At 41.7% G+C, this 19,829-nt stretch overlaps 1 protein-coding gene across 1 annotated transcript in view; it reads left to right on the top strand.

Annotated features, from left to right (window-relative positions):
• The first annotated feature begins 6,314 nt into the window (after window positions 1-6,314).
• LOC121547947 (ATP-sensitive inward rectifier potassium channel 12) overlaps window positions 6,315-19,829 on the top strand; it is a 48,818-nt gene continuing 35,303 nt past the window's right edge. Inside the window, exon 1 of the mRNA XM_041859349.1 lies at window positions 6,315-6,916. The gene's annotated coding sequence lies outside the window, so the exon portion shown is untranslated. The remainder of the gene's footprint in view (window positions 6,917-19,829) is intronic.

Raw genomic sequence — 19,829 nt, 5'->3', positions numbered from 1 at the left:
GGGCTTTTACACAATAGAGCTATACCCAGGTGTGGGAAAAGGAGATGATCAGTTTTTTTTACTTTCCTTTCGTCATTTGTAGCAGGCTACTCAGCTCAGATGAAAGGTAAAGGGGGCAGTGTTAGGTGTTGTAAGAGTTCAGCAGTGTAGCTGTCGAGGAGTGGAAGAGGAAGAGAAGGAGAGATAGAGAAAGGACGATACAGTATTAGTGTCTAGTCATCCACAATTCCAAACTGAGGATACCCCTTAGTGGTTAAAGAGTTCTGATGGCTACACACACCTCCACGGCTTCCACTGTGGTCACTTTTGTTCCTTTGTTTACTTAGAAATTTGAAATAATTTGTAACGCTTCCCACTGGACACAGATGTCATTTCAACGTCTATTTTTGAATTACATTTGTTTGAGTTGTCAGCTAACGTGAATTCAATTTGAAATCAACCATACAATGAATTTAGGTTAAAAGTTGGTTGGAATTTTTGTGAAATTCACTTACATTGAGGACTTTTTGCAAACCAATCCGTTTTGGACGTTGATTCAATTGATGAATGATGTGGAAACAACATTGATTCAACCAGGTTTTGTCCAGTGAGTTGTGTAAAAGATGTATAGTTTCATTTACAAGGAGGACTTCTGAATATTTGTTCTAGTTTTTATTTTAAGGAGGACTGACCTCTACTTCCCTGTAGGAGCTCCCTGTACTGCATAAAGCAGTTATCACAATTACACCTACACCTGGATGGACAAATACATCTTGATTACATTTTGAATTAAAGGGCTAACTTGTCCACCTTTCCGTGTCTGTGTCATAGGCCCTAAATGAGATTCCCTGACTATGATGGAGTGGAATAGATCCATCAGCCACAATAAATGAATAGCCCTTAGTAGAATGACAGACAGAGAATGCGTCCCAAATGGCATCCTATTATATAATGCACTACTTTGACAAGAGCCCTGTGGGCGCTGGTCAAAGGTACTATACTATAAATGGAATAGGGTTCCATTTGGGATGCAGACAGACTGTTGACTCTGGGTAAAAGGATGACATGACACAATCTCCATCATCATTATTATAATAAAATGTTTATTCATAGGAGCCTGGTGATTAATGCAAATTAGACCTTGCTGCTGAGTACAGCTGGCTGGCTAGGAGTGGGTATCTCTCTCTTTCCTTCCTTGTGTTCTCCCTCTCTCATAGTCTCTCATAGTCTCTCTCTTGTCTCTTGTGCCCTCTCTCTCCTCTTTTTCTCTATCTATCTCTCTCTTCTCCTGTCCTCTCTCTCTCTCTCTTCTCTCTCTGATGAAGAGTCATGGTCACAGTGGGTCTCTGTTTAGGTGAGTGCGGGGCTGCTGGAGCGCTCTCCTCGTTTTCACCGTGGTGATATTCTCCAGAATGGCACCAGGCAGAATAACAGGGCTTATATGTCTCCTTAGTACACCAAACCCTGTCATGCAAAGGATGTGTGAGGAGTGGATATATCACCTGTATTTTATTGGTGTTCTTCTTGTGTTCTTTACTCACACTGAATTGAAGCAACAATACAGTGAAGTCTAATGCAAACTAACGCAATGGCACATTGAAGAACACTATGTCCTCTAGACCTCTAGCTAATTGACAGCATCATCTCAATGCAATGAGGCTAGATGACCATTAAGAAGAAGCAGGCTTTTCCTGATCACATTGAAAGATACAATTAGAGGATAAGCTGAGTTTTGGGGGAAAGAAAGAACACCCCCCAAAAAGAGAAACATTAAAAAAAGAAAGAAAAGAGAGTGAACGAGCACCAAAAAAATTGTCACTGTGCTGATGATTCATAAGTGATAAAGGTGGGCCGGAGCCCAGTCAGGCTGTATTTAGAATCTTCTCACTCTCTTCCTCCCCCTGAGTAATTGTCATCTCTTTTAGCATTTGACTGATCAATGTGAGAAAAGGAGAGCGTGCTAGTCTCGCAGAGCATCATCAAAGATGATAATGTCACTGCTTGGAGTTGTCAAGGGTAACGCATCAATAGTCAGAAGAGCTACAGGTTGAAACCACTAGCCCCCAAAACTGTGTCCGGAGATTTGGTAAACTCTGTCAGATTAATCTAAAATCCTAAATTAATCAGGAATGAGCAGGGTCAGCTACAGTGGGGAAAAAAAGTATTTAGTCAGCCACCAATTGTGCAAGTTCTCCCACTTAAAAAGATGAGAGAGGCCTTTAACTTTCATCATAGGTACACGTCAACTATGACAGACAAAATAAGAAAAAAAAATCCAGAATATCACATTGTAGGATTTTGTATGAATTTATTTGCAAATTATGGTGGAAAATAAGTATTTGGTCAATAAGAAAAGTTTCTCAATACTTTGTTATATACCCTTTGTTGGCAATGACACAGGTCAGACGTTTTCTGTAAGTCTTCACAAGGTTTTCACACACTATTTTGGCCCATTCCTTCATGCAGATCTCCTCTAGAGCAGTGATGTTTTGGGGCTGTCGCTGGGCAACACGGACTTTCAACTCCCTCCAAAGATTTTCTATGGGGTTGAGATCTGGAGACTGGCTAGGCCACTCCAGGACCTTGAAATGCTTCTTACGAAGCCACTCCTTCGTTGCCCGGGCAGTGTGTTTGGGATCATTGTCATGCTGAAAGACCCAGCCACGTTTCATCTTCAATGCCCTTGCTGATGGAAGGAGGTTTTCACTCAAAATCTCACGATACATGGCCCCATTCATTCTTTCCTTTACATGGATCAGTCGTCCTGGTCCCTTTGCAGAAAAACAGCCCCAAAGCATGATGTTTACACCCCCATGCTTCACAGTAGGTATGGTGTTCTTTGGATGCAACTCAGCATTCTTTGTCCTCCAAACACGACGAGTTGAGTTTTTACCAAAAAAGTTCTATTTTGGTTTCATCTGACCATATGACATTCTCCCAATCCTCTTCTGGATCATCCAAATGCACTCTAGCAAACTTCAGACGGGCCTGGACATGTACTGGCTTAAGCAGGGGGACACGTCTGGAACTGCAGGATTTGAGTCCCTGGCGGCGTAGTGTGTTACTGATGGTAGGCTTTGTTACTTTGGTCCCAGCTCTCTGCAGGTCATTCACTAGGTCCCCCTGTGTGGTTCTGGGATTTTTGCTCACCATTCTTGTGATAATTTTGACCCCACAGGGTGAGATCTTGCGTGGAGCCCCAGATCGAGGGAGATTATCAGTGGCCTTGTATGTCTACCATTTCCTAATAATTGCTCCCACAGTTGATTTCTTCAAACCAAGCTGCTCACATATTGCAGATTCTGTCTTCCCAGCCTGGTGCAGGTCTACAATTTTGTTTCTGGTGTCCTTTGACAGCTCTTTGGTCTTGGCCATAGTGGAGTTTGGAGTGTGACTGTTTGAGGTTGTGGACAGGTGTCTTTTATACTGATAACAAGTTCAAACAGGTGCTATTAATACAGGTAACGAGTGGAGGACAGAGGAGCCTCTTAAAGAAGAAGTTACAGGTCTGTGAGAGCCAGAAATCTTGCTTCTTTGTAGGTGACCAAATACTTATTTTCCACCATAATTTGCAAATAAATTCATTAAAAATCCTACAGTGTGATTTTCTGGATTTTTTTTTCTTAATTTGTCTGTCATAGTTGACGTGTACCTATGATGAAAATTACAGGCCTCTCTCATCTTTTTAAGTGGGAGAACTTGCACAATTGGTGGCTGACTAAATACTTTTTTTCCCCACTGTATACCACAAGGACCCCTTATTCATTTCCTCATTACATGTAGTGCAACAACCAATGGTCTGTTAAGTTCTCTACTTTTAAACAAACAATATTGGAATCACCATGGTTACAACCATGAACTGTAAAATCCATCTGCCTGATAGATTACGATAGAATATACATTTTGGTTAAAATATGTTACATTTAATTAGGTTTTAGAGGCATAAAGGAAAAACTAAATTGCTACTGTGTATACCACTTGAATGAAAAAGAATAATGTCAATTCCGTCAGAGTGCTGAAAGATCTGATAGAATGGTTATGTTTTTATTGGGGATTTTCAAATGAATTATTTTCTATATTTGTATTGAACTTCTATTTTTAGAGGCACAAATATGTCTGTTTTGAGTATTTTTAGTCAACTCCGTCAGTGGCTTGTCAACTCCGTCACTGATGGAGTCAATATTTGTTTGTCAATATTCTGAACAAATATTTTTATCACTGTTCTGCAACATATGCTTAAACAACTGAAGTATTTGCTGTGCTAGACCTAAGGGATAATGTTTGCTTTATAAATGTTGTTTAATGTTCTAAATCTAGAAAAACTGGCCAAAATGCTAATGAAATTAGCCCTGGAGCATTTAATAATGCTATAAAACAAAACAAAAATAAGTTTACACATTTGAATAATCTAATGTTAGAATTAAAGACTTGTTGGACAATAATTGTAAAAATGAAATGCCTTTTATGGTGTCTGACGGAGTTGACAAATCCAGTTAATTGCACTTCATGAAAAGTTTTTTCCTTTACATGGTGTGATAGCTGATACTTTGGTCTATGAAAATATATATTTCAAATGTGTTAATATTAAAACAAATATTTGTGGGAAAAAAGTTGAGATTGTCCCGTCTTTCAAGAATCCCTGAGCTCTAAATCACCTGCAGGGAAGGTGGGGGCCTTACTCGGACCATGCGGGGGGGGCCCGCGAAACTGCGCTACGCCACTTGTTCAAATGGTTCTTAAACACCTTGAGACCAAACAAGGAGCTGCTTCATTCTTCTGCTTTTGAATAAGGATAGAAAATAAAATAATTTATGGTAATGTATGTAACCTCCAGACAGACCTCAGAAAGAGTGCTTTGATAGAGGCATTTGAAATTGAAAGGCTCTTACTGATGACTCACTGTTTTTCTTTGTTCCGGAGACAGAAGAGAAGCAAACAAGAAATTAGGCTGTTGATCTCCTTGTAAAACATTATAAATAGAGTTCAACACAGAAGGAAATGACTGCCATGTTTTTACTTAAATTCCACTTTCAGGAGAGTACTGGTACAGCTAGGATGTCATACCTGTTGCGAGGATGCCAAAACCTTCACCCTGTCCGCAGACAGACACACACACACACCCTGGGTCAATACTGATTACACACTGGACAAGTGTGAAGGGCGTCTCTCCACACCAAGTCACCCAGCTCAGCAGTGTGGTCTATCAATACACTGTATCCACTCCATCGGCACAGCGACACACTCCCACAGAGCACCAAACAATGCATGGGATATATTTAAGGCAGGCACGCATGTTGAAAACACTCAACATCCTCACCATCCTCACCCCTGACTGAAAGGGCCAGTGCAGTAACCTGGGAACACAGGTGTTGTTTTCACAACATATGAGGCCTTCACACACAAAAATATACAACTGTCATAAAGCATCAAAATAAACTCAACTGATATCGCCATGGTGAATGTAGACCTACAGGTAACTGCCAAAATAAAGGAAACACCAACATAAAGTGTCTTAATAGGGAGTTGGGCCACCACGAGCCCCAAGAACAGATTCAATGCACCTTGGCATGGATTCAACAAGTGTCTGGAACTCTATTGGCGGGATGCGACACCATTCTTCCATGGGAAATTCCATCATTTGGTGTTTTGTTGATGGTGGTAGAAAATGCTGTCTCAGATGTCGCTCCAGAATCTCCCATAAGTGTTCAATTGGGTTGAGATCTGATGACTGAGGCAAACACACACACACATCAGTGGAGGCTGCTGAGGGGAGGATGGCTCATAATAATGGCCAGAATGGAGTGTTTGATACCATTCTGGCCATTACACTTCATTCTAGCCATTATTATGAGCCATCCTCCCCTCAGCAGCCTCCACTGACACATACATACACACACCCCTGTAAACCCCCTATGCTCCTTTGAGACCCCTCTTTCAAAGTCACTGAGATATTTTAGCCATGGGAGCCAAAATAATGGATAACTGTGCATTTTTATGCATGACCCTAAGCATGATGGGATGTTAATTGCTTAATTAACTCAGGAACCACACGTGTGTGGAAGCATCTGCTTTCAATATAGTTTGTATCCCTCATTTACTCAAGTGTTATCAAGTTGCTGTCCACTGACTGTGCCATGCTTTGGGAGGAAGGGAGAGAGAGAGATAAAGAGAGAGGGAGGAGGGAGGAGAGCCGACCACACGGTGGCTGCAAATGGCAGCTTCTGTGACACAACGGAAGAGGGGGAGTGAGAGAAGAGAGGCAGGGAGCGAGTGAGTGAGAAAGAAACAGTGAGAGAGTGAGAGAAAAAGAGAGAGCACTGCAGCAAGGAGAACTAGATCAGATTGCAAAGATTGATAGAGGGACTGTTCAGCTAATAAGCAGAGGTAATTTTCTCTCTTTAATTCTCCAGTTTTATGGGAAATGTGGCGAGGGACTTCAATGTGTATAAAGATTGTGACTGAACAGAAGTGCCGAAGGAGTTCATAAGATGGGGAAACAAAGCCTTTTTTTCACATTGGGAAGTTCTTAGATACCTTTTCTACGCCCAACAGCGGAGGACAAACTGAGGACTGAGTGATTCAGTCAAAGAAAATAAAACACACCCATTTTTCATGGTTTAGGTCTAACCACAGGTCCATTTCATGTATTTGCAATGTATGTCGGGAAAACTCCCTGACTGACAACAACACAGGAAGGATAGAAAGCAGAGATAGAGATCAACAATGAAGAAATTCAAAGGGTTTCTGTGCCTGTGGCTTAAAAAGGATGGAGTGGTTCTACCCTTAGGAATCACAGACAGAGAGAGACCAGCTCTGGTGGCTTAAACTCAGAGGGAAGAATGATGCTTCAGTTTGGCTAGCTGGGATATGGGCCAGGAGGATACTGTGTTTCAGCTTTAACGTGGGGGGAGAAGAAAAAACAGGTGGATAATATAAGGTAAGAAAGGAACTATTCAAACTTCACATCAAGTTTGATGCTTCTCTTTTATCAAATGCTTTTTCCTCATCATTGGTTGGGACAGCAATAACGTTATTGGGTTTAGTGTAATTGTAAACACAATGTCCCTTATCTTGTCCAATTTAAATCCCTATAGTACAGGTATGCTGCTGTGTAAGAGAGAAGGCAACTCTTCGAGTCGATATAGCGAAGCTTTCCTCATTAACAGCACAGTATCTGAGGTGTATATGATCCTCCTGACACTTGCATGCAGTATCACGTCACGTCTACGGCTGTATGAGATATGACTGTATGATGCTTAGCTTATACCTGTTCCAGACAGTTCTACATAAAAGAAATATGTCGCAGTCTCACACATTCTACACATATTCTATCCTCATAATTATAAGCAAATGTCTGAGTACCAAAGTCCACTGACTATACATCATTCTCTGAGATAGATCCATTATCAGAACATAATGATTGAGGACCACTAGCTGTATTCGTGACAGGAGTTTTTGGCATGATTCGCACTTCAGATTTTCTGAACGGATAAAAAGTAGATATACTTGAATATTCAACTGAGCATAAAAGAGCAATTTTTTATAATCCCGAAAATGAAAGCAGTTCATTTTGGATAATGCATGCATTTTACCCTTGATAATATATGGAGCTTTGTCCAGCTGACAGCTGTCATTAATTAAATCCATAGGAAGGCTGTATTATCTGACTGTATCTCCCAAAAGTACTGTACTCAAGATACAACCAAAGAGTTTAAAATACCAAGAGCATTCAAGTTTTATTATTAATTATATTATTAATTATTATTATTATTATTATTATTATTATTATTATTATTATTAAGTTGATGTACAGCAGGGCTCTGTTTCCCAGATGGATAAATGACCACATCCTACCGGCCTGTCATCTCAATAGCACACCAGCACACCACAAACCTTAGCTTCATGTTACATTCATAAGTCACACCATTAGATTGTACTGAATAAATGAAGTCATTTTACATACTTGATTTTATATTTGAATATGTGTTCAAACTCATTTTAAATAGCACTTAAAATTCAGAGTACTTCAGGACATTTCAGAGTTGTATTATTACTCCTGGCCTGCACAGCAAGTTGCACTAAGTGAAATACAGATGTAAATCTATAATAAAGTTTATATTTTATATTTTAAAACGTACTCAGTGGTTCTCTCAGTGAATAGAACATCAAATCACATACTAAGTGCAAGTGCCCCCTAGTGGGATTGACCTGTAATCACTTAATTGATCAAGAGAATACAGATGGATAAAAAAACTGACCACAGGAGATATTCAGCCAGCTTGTCTTGTCCAGTATAACATAAATAGACGAGACGATGGATGATTATTAAACAAAATGAAACGGTGACAAATAGAACACAGATCTGCCCTAAAGCAATTAATGATTATGATACGCCTTGCATAAACACAAACACGCGCAAGCTTATCTCTTTGGTTCCAGCTGAACAATAACTTCAGATGGCATCTGAAACACAACATATTATCCCACTCAGTGACTCATCGGTTTGTCTGTTATCTTTAGAGACACATACTGATAAAGAAAATGACTGACTTTATCAAAGGTGACCTTTCCATTGCCATGGTCAAATCCTGTCAAACTGTTCATCTTGAATAAAGGTCACTGTGATAGAAATAGAATGAATAATAATATTTCTATTTTTATGTTCACTACATTATTATATTGTCCAATGCATACAATGTGGTAACTAACTTTCCATGGAATTGCCCATGGCAGATACTGTACAGTACTGTACCATGGTTAAGATGTGAGCTACTCTATAGGAAAGTACCTGTAGGTCACTTGAGACTACACTGGTGAAGGGGGTGTATAGGAAAATACACTGACATCTGATCCTGAGCTCTTCTTCGACAATAGATATTGGTGGTGGCCTCGATCGCAGTCGCCTGTTCAATTTCCTGCCTTCTTTGAGATGGAGTGCCCCCCTTTCCCCTAGGCCTAAACCTTGTAGGATCATTCAAAAGCAATACACTTTAACTGCACCCTCAATTCACCTCCATACTTGGTGTGTGTGTGCTCCTGGAAAGCAACTGTACTAGAGTTATATGTGAGTAATAACCACATCATACTTTCTATATAGACACCCTCTTGAGTTATATCATTTGGTTGTTGTTTCAGACACAACAAAGTCATCCTGAAGTCAAGTTATTTTAAAGTGAAAGGAATGACAATGAACAACTTACCATAAATAGAAACGTAGCAAAATTGTGTCACACGTGCCGTGGTATTGTCTCTGTCATTTCTCACTCACACACCATCATACATACACACACACACACACACACACACTGAAACATAAGGGAATCTACTGAATTTTAACTTTTTCCATATCTCAATAAAAGCTATAACACATAAATATTTGACAAATAGAGACACAGGCAGAACTATAGTTTGTCTACTCATGCATGAGTTGCATTTATAACATAAGACAAGTGGATTGGTGACACTCAATATTTTTTTAAATTTTTTTTTCACCTTTATTTAACCAGGTAAGCCAGTTGAGAACAAGTTCTCATTTACAACTGCGACCTGGCCAAGATAAGCAAAGCAGTGCGATAAAAACAACAACACAGAGTTACATATGGGGTAAACAAAACATAAAGTCAAAAATACAACAGAAAATATATATACAGTGTGTGCGAATGTAGTAAGTTATGGAGGTAAGGCAATAAATAGGCCATAGTGCAAAATAGTTACAATTTCGTATAACACTGGAATGATAGATGTGCAAAAGATGATGTGCAAATAGAGATACTGGGGTGCAAATTAGCAAATTAAATAACAATATGGGGATGAGGTAGTTGGGTGGGCTAATTTCAGAAAGGCTGTGTACAGGTGCAGTGATCGGTATGCTGCTCTGACAACTGACGCTTAAAGTTAGTGAGGGAGATAAGAGTCTCCAGCTTCAGAGATTTTTGCAGTTCGTTCCAGTCATTGGCAGCAGAGAACTGGAAGGAATTACGGCCAAAGGAGGTGTTGGCTTTGGGCATGACCAGTGAGACATACCTGTTGAAGCGCAGACTACGGGTGGGTGTTGCCATGGTGACCAGTGAGCTAAGATAAGACAGGGATTTGCCTAGCAGTGATTTATAGATGACCTGGAGCCAGTGGGTTTGGCGACGAATATGTAGTGAGGGCCAGCCAACAAGAGCGTACAGGTCACAATGGTGGGTAGTATATGGGGCTTTGGTGAAAAAACGGATGGCACTGTGATAGACTACATCCAATTTGCTGAGTAGGGTGTTGGAGGCTATTTTGTAAATGACATCGCCGAAGTCAAGGATCGGTAGGATAGTCCGTTTTACGAGGGCATGTTTGGCAGCATGAGTGAAGGAGGCTTTGTTGCGAAATAGGAAGCCGATTCTAGATCTAACTTTTGATTGGAGATGCTTAATGTGAGTCTGGAAGGAGAGTTTACAGTCTAACCAGACACCTAGGTATTTGTAGTTGTCCACATACTCTAGGTCAGACCCGCCGAGAGTAGTGATTCTAGTCAGGTGGGCGGGTGCAAGCAGCGTTCGGTTGAAGAGCATGCATTTAGTTTTACTAGTGTTTAAGACCAGTTGGAGGCTACGGAAGGAGTGTTGTATGGCGTTGAAGCTCGTTTGGAGGTTTGTTAACACAGTGTCCAATGAAGGGCCAGATGTATACAAAATAGTGTCGTCCGCATAGAGGTGGATCCGAGCTTCACCAGCAGCAAGAGCGACATCATTGATATACACAGAGAATAGAGTCGGCCCAAGAATTGAACCCTGTGGCACGCCCATAGAGACGGCCAGAGGTCCAGACAACAGGCCCTCCGATTTGACACATTGAACTCTATCTGAGAAGTAGTTGGTGAACCAGGCGAGGCAGTCATTAGAGAAACCAAGGCTATTTAGTCTGCCAATAAGAATGTGGTGGTTGACAGAGTCGATGAAGACGGCTGCGCAGTACTGTCTTTTATCGATCGCGTTTATAATATAGTTTAGGACCTTGAACGTGGCTGAGGTTCACCCATGACCAGCTCGGAAACCGGATTGCATAGCGGAGAAGGTACGGTGGGATTCTAAATGGTCGGTGATCTGTTTGTTAACTTGGCTTTCAAATACTTTCGAAAGGCAGGGCAGGATGGATATAGGTCTATAACAGTTTGGATCTAGAGTGTCACCCCCTTTGAAGAGGGTGATGACCACGGCAGCTTTCCAATCTCTGGGAATCTCAGACGTTACGAAAGAGAGTTTGAACAGGCTAGTAATAGGTGTTGTGACAATTTTGGCGGCTAATTTTAGAAAGAAAGGGTCCAGATTGTCTAGCCCAGCTGATTTGTAGGGGTCCAGATTTTTTAGCTCTTTCAGAACATCAGCTGTCTGAATTTGTGTGAAGGAGAAGCGGGGCGGGGGGCAACTTGCAGCGGAGGGTGCAGAGCTGGTGGCCGGGGTAGTGGTAGCCAGGTGGAAAGCATGGCCAGCCGTAGCAAAATGCTTAATGAAATTCTTGATTATTGTAGATTTATCGGTGGTGACAGTGTTTCCTAGCCTCAGTGCAGTGGGCAGTTGGGAGGAGGTGTTTTTGTGCTGGTCAAGGGCAGTCAAGTCTGAGGAGAACCAGGGGCTATATCTGTTCTTAGTTCTGAATTTTTTTAATGGGGCATGATTATTTAAGATTGAGAGGAAAGCACTTTTAAAGAACAACCAGGCATCCTCTACTGACGGAATGAGGTCAATATCCATCCAGGATACCCGGGCCAGGTCAATTAGAAAGGCCTGCTCGCTAAAGTGTTTTAGGGAGCGTTTGACAGTGATGAGGGGTGGTCGTTTGATCGCGGACCCATTACGGACGCAGGCAATAAGGCTGTGATCGCTGAGATCCTGGTTGAAGACAGCGGAGGTGTATTTAGAGGGTACATTTGTCAGGATGATATCTATGAAGGTGCCCATGTTTACAGATTTAGGGTTGTACCTGGTAGGTTCGTTGATAATTTGTGTGAGATTGAGGGCATCTAGTTTGGATTGTAGGACGGCCGGGGTGTTAAGCATATCCCAGTTTAGGTCACCAAGCAGTACGAACTCTGAGGATAGATGGGGGGCAATCAGTTCACATATGGAGTCCAGGGCACAGCTCGGGGCTGAGGGGGGTCTGTAGCAAGCGACAACAGTGAGAGACTTATTTCTGGAAAGGTGGATTTTTAGAAGTAGAAGCTCAAACTGTTTGGGCACAGACCTGGATAGTACGATAAAGCTCTGCAGGCTATCTCTACAGTAGATTGCAACCTCACCCCCTTTGGCAGTTCTATCGAGACGGAAAATGTTGTAGTTGGGGATGGACATTTCTGAATTTTTGGTGGCCTTCCTAAGCCAGGATTCAGACACTGCTAGAACATCAGGGTTGGCGGAGTGTGCTAACGCAGTGAATAACTCAAACTTAGGGAGGAGGCTTCGGATATTAACGTGCAAGAAACCAAGGCTTTTACGATTACAGAAGTCAACAAATGATAACGCCTGGGGAGTTGGAGTGATACTGGGGGCCACAGGGCCTGGGTTAACCTCTACATCACCAGAGGAACAGAGGAGGAGTAGAATAAGGATATGGCTAAAGGCTTTAAGTACTGGTCTTCTAGTGCGTTGGGTACAGAGAAAAAAAGGGGCAGGTTTCTGGGCATTGTAGAATAGATTCAGGGCATTATGTACAGAAAAGGATATGGAAGGATAGGAGTACAGTGGAGGTAAACCTAAGCGTTGGATAACGATGAAGGAGATAGCATCACTGGAGGCACTGATTGAGTCGGTCTCCGTGTGTATGGGGGGTGGGACAAAGGAGCTATCTAAGACAGGTTTAGCTGGGCTGGGGGATCTACAGTGAAATAGTACAATAAGAAATAAGCGAAACAGCAATAAGCAAGGCAATATTGACATGGGAGAAAGGCATAAAGCAATCACAGGTGTAATTCGAGAGAGCTAAGACAACAGCTGGTAATGGCGACAAAGTTTGGGCTGAGGCTAAACATAAACAGGATGCAGTACCGTAAAATGGAACAGTCCAGCAGGCATCAGCTGTATAGCTGAGTTATCATAAGGTCCGGTGAACAGCAATAGGATAGTTCGGAGGTAGTTCGGGGGCTGCTACAGCACTAGCTAGCAAGAGGCCACGGCTAGCGTGTGCTAGCGGGCCGGGGCTAGCAGATGGATCTTCATGGTCGACGTCGTAACGGGAAGCCTGTTGTAACCACATCAGACAATTTTGTCGGCAGACCAGTCGTGTTGGATCGGCGGGGCTCCGTGTCGACACCAGGAGGTCCCGTCCGGTTGACAGAGAGGTAGATAGCCGGGAGATGGGCCTGGCTCAAGGCTAACTCAGGGCTGATTAGCCAACCACAAAACGTCCACTTGGTTGCAGCTAGCTAGTAGCGATGAATCCGGTGTTAATGGTTCAGTGATTCCGGCAGAAAAACCGATGTGTTCAGGGTCGATAACGCGCTGCGCAGGCAGTGCAGACTGGCCGAATAATAGTCCAGGCTAGAGCTGGCTGGTATGTAGTGCAGGCCACGGCCACGGACAATGGTGAGGACCGCTAACGGTGGCTAATAGCAAGTAACTAGTTAGCTGGCTAGCGATGATCCGGTGTTAAGGTCCAGTGGTTCCGGCAGAAAATCTGATATGCTCTGGCTCGATAGTGCGATGTGCAGACTGGCCGACAATTGTCCAGGCTAGAGCTGGCTGGTAGGAAGTGCTGGCCACGGCCACGGACAATGGTGAAGACCGCTAACGGTGGCTAATAGCAAGTAGCTAGTTAGCTGGCTAGCTGGCTAGTTTCAGCCAGAGGTTCTGGATAAAAATGTATGAAGAAACAACAGAATCCGTTCCACATTGGGTGAGGCGGGTTGCAGGAAAGTATATTTAGTTAAAGGATGGAAAGTGAGATTGAGAAAAATATATGAAAAAGACAAAGAAAAACTAAAAACTGGCTATTTACATAAAGGACACTACAGAAAACACGACCGCACTGCTATGCCATCTTGGCCTAATCTACTGCCTAATCTAGGCCTAATCTACTGTATATTCAGCTGTGTTATAAAGATGTCACCAAAACTGTCAATTCTGAAAAACCTTGGCATTTTAGCAAGGCATACATTCTCTGATACTTCTGAGCGAGTTCCAAATCAAAGTCCATTGCCTGCAAACCTATTCATGCAGCACGTTGCTAAATGCTTTCTTTAGCAGAGACCAGGAGGCACTTATTATTATTATTTTTTTAATCTTTTTTTAATCATTTAGCAGACGCTCTTATCCAGAGCGACTTATAGGAGCAATTAGGGTTAAGTGCCTTGCTTAAGGGCACAGACAGATTTTTCACCTAGCCAGCTTGGGGATTAGAACCAGCAACCTTTCGGTTACTGGCACAACGCTCTTAACCACTAAACTACCTGCCGCCGCTTATCTAATGACGTGAAGCACACACAGGCGGTTTTACCTTCATTTGAACAATTCATGTGTTGCCTGATATACTACTACAGTATGATATGGGGGCTGTTGTTAGTCTTAATGGGATAAGAGGCCAGCCTGGTCATGCATGTACTGTAAAATATGATACAGGACGCAAACATAGTGAAATGCTGAAACCATCCGTATACTATGTGTTCAGTATAACTGTGTTTTTTGCGATATTGGTGATTGGTTCAAGTGATATACAGTGCATTCGGAAAGTATTCAGACCCCTTCCCTTATTCTAAAATTGATTAAATTGTTTTTCCCCCCTCATTAATCTACACACAAGACACAATAATGACAAAGCGAAAATAGGTATTTAGAAATGTAAGCAAATGTTTTAAAAATAAAAAACAGAAATACCTTATTTACATAAGTATTCAGACCCTTTGCTATGAGACTCAAAATTGAGCTCAGGTGCATCCTGTTTCCATTGATCATCCTTGAGATGTTTCTACAACTTGATTGGTATACACCTGTGGTAAATTCAATTGATTGGAAACTATTTGAAAAGGCAAACACCTGTCTATATAAGGTCCCACAGTTGACAGTGCATGTCAGAGCAAAAACCAAGCCATGAGGTCGAAGGAATTGTCTGTAGAGCTCCAAGACAGGATTGTGTCGAGGCACAGATCTGGGGAAGGGTACCTAAACATTTCTGCAGCATTGCAGGTCCCCAAGAACACAGTGGCTCCATCATTCTTTAAATGGAAGACGTTTGGAACCACCAAGACTTTGCTTTGTCATTTTAGAATAAGGCTGTAACGTAACAAAATGTGGAAAAAGTCAAGGGCTATGAATACTTTCCGAATGCACTGTATTGTATTTGTGCAGTAACACTAGTGGTGAAGTGTGAGACATTATCATGGGACAATCAAATCCTTTGGAAGAGGGCACAATTACAGACATGGCTGTCATAATATATTATAGCAACTGAGAAAGGGCTCTGTTGGACGTGGCTGTAGAGTACAACAGACTATTGTGTGTTCATAGTGAATGGAGTGAGACTAAGAGGCTGTGGTAGAGAGAGAGAAGGAGGGATTTGGTACGTCAGTGGGCGGTTGTACACCGTTGACCAGTGGGAGGGCATTTCCATCTAAAAGGACCCATGAGCACCAACATGTGAAGTTCATAGGAGCATGTCAAATTGAAGGCATACATACATTATTCAACCATTTTCCATCCAAAAAATGTGGAATACGCAAAGGCTTTGATTTCTGGTCAAACAGATGAAAAAGGGGTCTTAGACAACATCTACCAGAAAAAGTCTTAAAACGTATTAGAGTATACATCAAAACACAATGATGTTGAATTAAAGACATCTGCCAACTAATATCAACACTTATATTTTGTTTTGTAGAAATTATTTGCCTTCTGTAAGTTTAAGAAACATTGCCTTCCGTTACCAAAAACCCATATATCTTTAATATATTTTAAAATGTCTCTCCCTCATGAGGAAGGACGATAATGAAAGATCACAGAAGTAACAAGTAAAGGTAGACTTACCAATTAGTTCTAGTGTTTTTACTGATATCAAGTTTGTTTATGAATTATTACATGATTAAAACTTGGTAACGGAATTACAGAAAACTCTGTAACAGAATTACTGCAATTGAATTGGCTACAATGGAAAATCATAGTAGTCACAAACCACAGTTGGGTCACCTGCTACTGTCCTCCCTTCCACTTGCATACTGTTATGTTCAGCTCATAAGAGTTTTTTTTGTCTTTCTGTTGTCTGGTGGTCAACGCAAGCTGTGAAAACAGTCTGGACAACCCCTCCCTCTCACTCTCTCTCTCTCTCTCTCTCTCTTTCTCTCTGCCGCTCTCTCTCTCTCTCCAGTTAATGTCACCTTTCCCGGTTCTTACTGACACCTACCATGACATCTACCACCTACCCTCTTTCCATTTACTGTAACAAGCATCTTCAACCACTGCGCACCGACCAACATTGGACGTCCATGGATATTGAAAAGTAGTTGAAATTTGGTCATTCACGCCCTGGCCGGACCAGATTTTTATCAATCATAGACGTCTATGTTTCACAAGTTTGGACAGCACAGAACAGTACAGTATAGCACAGTAGAGTAAAGTACAGTATAATGTACTGTATTGTACTGTACTCTCCTGTACTGAACATATCTACTTTACTGTACTCTACTGTACTGTACTTAATTCTACTTTTACATTTCTATGCTGTTCTGTACTCTATCAATTAATAAAGACATTTTTACATCAGCAGTTGTCACAAAGTGCTTAAACAGATACTCAGCCTAAAACCACAAAGAGCAAACAATGCAGATGTTGAAGCACAGTGGCTAGGAAAAACTCCCTAGAAAGACAGGAATCTAGGAAGAAATCTAGAGAGGAACCAGGGAGAGTCCTCTTCTGGCTGTGCTGGGTGGAGTTTATAAGAGTACTTGGCCATTAAGGCCAGATCATTCTTCAAGATGTTCAAACGTTCATAGATGAGCAGCAGGGTCAAATAATAATCACAGTGTTTATAGAGGGTGCAACAGATCAGCACCCCAGGAGTAAATGAGAGAGAGTGAGAGAGAGAGAGTGTGTGTGAGAGAGAGACTCTCAAGAGAAGACAGGCTATGTGCACACTGCCCACAAAATGAGGTGGAAACTGAGCTGCACTTCCTAACCTCCTGCCAAATGTGTGACCATATTAGAGGCACATATTTCCCTCAGATTACAGAGATCCACAAAGATTTCAAAAACAAATCCAATTTTGATAAACTCCCTTATCTACTGGGTGAAAAACCACAGTGTGCCATCACAGCAGCAAGATTTGTGACCTGTTGCCACAAGAAAAGGGCAACCAGTGAAGAACAAACACCATTGTAAATACAACCCATATTTATGTTTATTTATTTTCCCATTTGTACTTTAACTATTTGCACATTGTTACAACACTGTATATATACATATTATGACATTTGAAATGTCTTTATTCTTTTGGAACTTCTGAGTGTAATGTTTACTGTTAATATTTATTGTTTATTTCACTTTTGTTTATTAGTTACTTCACTTGATTTGGCAATGTTAACATACGTTTCCCATGCCAATAAAGCCCTTAAATTGAAATTGAATTGAATTGAGAGATAGAAAGACAGAGAGAGAGAGAGAGAGAGAGAGAGAGAGAGAGAGAGAGAGAGAGAGAGAGAGAGAGAGAGAGAGAGAGAGAGAGAGAGAGAGAGAGAGAGAGAGAGAGAGAATAATTAGAGGGAGCATACCTAAGATCACATAGGACACCAGATAAGACAGGAAAATTACACCAGATGGGATAGACTGACCCTAGCCCACTGGCATATAGACTATTGCAGCATAGATACTGAGAATCCCAGTGGAGAGAGGGGAGCCGGCCAGGAAAAAGACATCAAGGGTGGTTCGTCACTCCAGTGCCTTGTCATTCACCATTGCACCCTTGGATCAGACTACACTCAATCATAGGACCTACTGAAGAGATGAGTCTTCAGTAAAAACATAAAGGTTGAGACCGAGTCTTCATCTCTCACATGGATAGGCAGACCATTCCATAAAAATGCAGCTCTATAGGAGAAAGCCCTGCCTCCAGCTGTTTGCTTAGAAATTCTAGGAACAATAAGGAGGCCTGCTTCTTGTGACCATAGCGTATGTGTAGGTATGTATGGCAGAACCATATCGGAGAGATAGGTAGGAGCAAGTCCACGTAATGCTTTGTAGGTTAACAGTAAAACCTTCAAATCAGGAAGCCAGTAGAGGCTGGAGTAATATGATACTTCTTTGGGGTTCTAGTCAAGGTTCTAGTGGCTGTATTTTTCACTAGCTGAAGTTTATTTAGTGCCTTATCCAGGTAGCCGGAGAGTAGACCATAGCAGTAGTCTAACCTTGAAGTGACAAAAGCATGGATTAGCTTTTCTGCATCAATTTGGGACAAAAAGTTTCAGATTTTTGCAATGTTACGAAGATGGGGAAAAAATAGTCTCTTGAAATATTTGTATATGTACGTCAAAAGAGAGATCAGGGTCCAGATTAACGCCAGGTTCTTCACAGTTTTATTTGAGACTACTGTACAACCATCGAGATTCATTGTCAGATCCGACAGCAGATCTCTTTATATTTTGGGACCTAGAACTAGCATCTCTGTTTTGTCCGAATTTAAAAGTAAAACATTTGCTGCCATCCACTTCCTTATGTCTGAAACACAGGCTTCCAGGGTAGGCAAGTTTGGGGCTTCACCATGTTTCATCGAAATGTACAGTTGTGTGTCGTCTGCATAGCAGTGAAAGTTGACAATGTGTTTCTGAATGACATCACCAAGAGGTAGCATATATAGAGAAAACAATAGTGGTCCTAGAACGGAACCTTGAGGAACACCCAAACGTACCTTTGATTTGTTGGAGGCTGTGGTAGAGAGAGGGAAGGAGGGATTTGGTACGTCAGTGGGCGGTTGTACACCGTTGACCAGTGGGAGGGCATTTCCATCTAAAAGGACCCATGAGCACCAACATGTGAAGTTCATAGGAGCTTGTCAAATTGGGTGTCAAATGAAAGCTAAGAGTCTATATTTATTTTAAATGAAGGCATACATACATTATTCAACCATTTTCCATCCAAAAAATGTGGAATACGCGAAGGCTTTGATTTCTGGTCAAACAGATGAAAAAGGGGTCTTAGACAACATCTACCAGAAAAAGTCTTAAAAGGTATTAGAGTATACATCAAAACACAATGATGTTGAATTAAAGACCTCTGCCAACTAATATCAACACTTATATTATAGAACGGAACCTTGAGGAACACCGAAACGTACCTTTGATTTGTTGGAGGACAAACCATCCACAGAGACAAACTGATATCTTTCCGACAGATAAGACCTAAACCAGGCAAGAACTTATCCGCGTAGACCAATAAAGGTTTCCAATCTCTCCAAAAGAATGCGGTGACCGATGGTGTCAAAAGTGGCACTAAGGTCTAGGAGCACGAGGACAGATGCAGAGCCTTGGTCTGACACCCTTAAAAGGAAATGTACCACCTTCACGAGTGCAGTCTCAGTGCTATGATGGGGTCTAAAACGCGACTGGAGCGTTTTGTATAAATGTTTTGTTTTCAGGAGGGGAGTGAGTGCTTTAAAAAATGTTTTGAGAGGAATGGGAGATTCCATATAGGCCGATAGTTTTAACATCTTCCGGGTCAAGGTTATGTTTTTTCAGGAGAGTCTTTATTACTGCCACTTTTAGTGAGTTTGGTACACATCCAGAGGATAGGGAACCATTTATTACGTTCAACATAGGAGGGCTAAGAACAGGAAATAGCTATTTCGGTAGTTTAGTTGGAATTGGGTCCAGTAGACAGCTGGAAGGTTTTGAGGCCATGACTATT

The sequence above is a fragment of the Coregonus clupeaformis genome, chromosome 31 (genome assembly GCF_020615455.1).
Source record: "Coregonus clupeaformis isolate EN_2021a chromosome 31, ASM2061545v1, whole genome shotgun sequence".
Lineage (NCBI taxonomy): Eukaryota > Metazoa > Chordata > Actinopteri > Salmoniformes > Salmonidae > Coregonus > Coregonus clupeaformis.
The sequence above is the reverse complement of the archived record's forward strand: the minus strand, read 5'-3'. Positions and strand labels throughout refer to the sequence as shown.